Source organism: Brassica oleracea, chromosome C1 (assembly GCF_000695525.1).
Source record: "Brassica oleracea var. oleracea cultivar TO1000 chromosome C1, BOL, whole genome shotgun sequence".
Taxonomy (NCBI): Eukaryota; Viridiplantae; Streptophyta; class Magnoliopsida; order Brassicales; family Brassicaceae; genus Brassica; species Brassica oleracea.
Genome location: NC_027748.1, coordinates 32,980,102 through 32,983,165, shown reverse-complemented (window position 1 = coordinate 32,983,165; position 3,064 = coordinate 32,980,102).

Below are 3,064 nucleotides of genomic sequence, written 5' to 3'. Positions count from 1 at the left end.
GACATGCTGATAGTAGGAGCAGACTTGCACGAGATCAATAGCTTGAAGACGAAACTCTCAGAAGAGTTTGCAATGAAAGACCTTGGCGAAGCAAGACAGATTCTAGGGATGAGAATCAGTAGAAGCAAGGAAGGTCTTAAGCTATCACAAGAGGAGTATGTGAAGAAAGTCCTCAAGAGGTTTAACATGGATGACGCGAAGCCGGTCAGTACTCTCTGGCAAGTCATTTTCGGTTATCTAGAGAACAGTCTCCAAAGATGGAAGACGAGATGGAATATATGGATAAAATTCCATATGCTTCTGCTATTGGCAGCTTGATGTACGCTATGATATGTACAAGGCCAGACATTGCACATGCAGTGGAAGTCGTTAGCAGATTTATGAGCAATCCAGGAAAGGAACATTGGGAAGCCGTTAAGTGGATTTTCAGATATCTAAAAGGAAATCCAAGCTTATCGCTATGTTTCACGAAGTCTAAGACAGGATTGCAGAGATATGTTGATGCTGACAATGGAGGTGACATTGACAGCACGAAGAGCACAACCGGGTATGTCTACACCTTTGGCGGTACTGCAATTTGTTGGGTGTCAAAGTTGCAGAATATTGTATCTCTATCAAGCTGTGAAGCTGAATATGTTGCGGTAGTGAAATGTTGGTGCTTGAGAAGATCCCAGGAAGCAAGAATCCGGCAGACATGTTGACGAAGGTTGTGTCGTATGATAAGCTGAGGTTGTGTGCAACCTCAGTTGGTTTGTTGGTGTAACAAGCTGGGAAGACCTGCTACATTGATCAAGGTGTGAAGACAGATTGAAATCAGTCTTCAAGTGGGAGATTGTTAGTCAAAGAACATGTGAAAAATGATGGTTGGTGAAATGTGGACATGGTGAAAACAAAGTAAAAAAGAATGGCTTGGCAATTTTGTCAACAACTACTTCTCACCAACCTCTCAAGCCATTCCTATAAATACATGATGTATCTTGTTGTTGCTCTTCATCCCGAAACAAGGAAGAACACAAGAGTAAAGTGTTCAAGAGAGAAATAAGTTTTTTTGTGAGAAAAAAAATTCTCTTGTAAGAAAATTAAGAATAATTTTCTTGAGTGTATTTGGGATCGGGGTGTGAGTTGAGAGCTTGTAAAAATTTCTCGGATTGATAATAAAAGATCTGTAGCAGGTCCGGAGACGTAGGCAACATTGGCCGAACTCAGTTAACAATTTTGTGTGTGTTTTTCTGCTCCCGTAAATTATGGTTTACCGCAAAATTTGACCGCGTATTTCTTAACAACGCATTGGTAAGTGTGATATGTTGCGAGACATTGTGGTTATGCTGCATGAAATCTTAGCTCTAAGTACCTATACTGTTGATTTAATGTGGCACTTTTTCTAATATACCTGGATTCTAGTATGTTTTTTTTGTAGCACGCTTAGATTCTAGTATGCATCTTACTCCTCTGTTTCTTCAAACTCTTTTATCTCGTTGTTGTGCTGCTTATCATGGTAAGTAGAGACCAGGCTTCTTTACTTTTGTAAATAGAAGCTTTTGGAACCTTGTTAAGCTTTTCTGATCGTAAAAATATTATGGTGAAACATGGACTGTGTATAGGTTTCTCTCTCTTGAGCAAAAAAAATTAAGATTCACAAAAATTTAGGATTCACAAAAGAACAAATATTGCATATTGTGTTTACTAACTTTCTTGTGCTTAGATGGTTACATGAGTTAGTACTATAGGCCAATGTGTGTTTTGTCGATAGACATAATAATGATCTCAGAGACAGATTCCTCTTTCGTCGGAAAAGCTTTTGTTTTCTCTCCCAGACATTTGTAACTTTTTATGGTCAAGTTGTAATGAATAACATTCCTCTAAACATTTCGTCAAAAAGCAGAAACAATTCATTTGAATTTGTTTCACTACACCTCTAGAATATTGTCTCTAGACTAGATACTCTCATGTGTTGATGTAAATATGCTATGGTAAAAAAGAAGAGGACATTTTATGGTTTGAGTTTGTGGTTGGTGAGTCAATATACAATGTTGAATGGATATGAAAAGTAGTAAATAAAAATAGATAACCAATAGAAAAGAAAAAGAGAGAAGGCACAATGTGGGAAGGAAGTTCGACGAGAAGATCACTTAGATTTGGTCGGCATATCACTTTTCTCTCTGAAACTCATAAATACACAAACCCTTTGGTCCCTACCTTTACGTATCCACTTTTCTTCTTTTTCAGCCCCACAACTTTTATTATCTTCGAACTCACCCTCTTCATATTTAGTGTGGTCTTTGTTACGAAAGACAAAGAAAGCAGCGGCCACCGTTTTCGTTGAAAATATAGAAAGATGTGGGGCCCGATGCACTATTTGCACAGTAAATTTCTTTTCTATATATATGATCGATTTCGATCATTTGTAAGATCATCATTCACTCTCCTCTTCTCTCTATAATAATCTTTCTATCAGTGTTATAAATTCTACGGGTATAAATTTTGCCCTTATTTAAATTTCTGCGATATAATAAAATTCCTGTTCTTTTTATAACACGTTATCAGCACGATCACTCTGCGATTCGGTAAAATTATTTGTATCATTTATACCCTGTTATAATGGTCGGTATACCGCCTCTACTATTATTTATATCATGTTATAATGGCCGGAATACCGCCTATATTATTTACTAGTAATTTAATTTATTTATTGGTCGGCCGAGCCGCCTTATATCATGTTTATTATTTATTGGTCGGCCGAGCCGCCTTATATCATGTTTATTATTTATTGGTCGGCCGAGCCGCCTTATATCATGTTTATTATTTATTGGTCGGCCGAGCCGCCTTATATCATGTTTATTATTTATTGGTCGGCCGAGCCGCCTTATATCATGTTTATTATTTATTGGTCGGCCGAGCCGCCTTATATCATGTTTATTATTTATTGGTCGGCCGAGCCGCCTTATATCATGTTTATTATTTATTGGTCGGCCGAGCCGCCTTATATCATGTTTATTATTTATTGGTCGGCCGAGCCGCCTTATATCATGTTTATTATTTATTGGTCGGCCGAGCCGCCTTATAT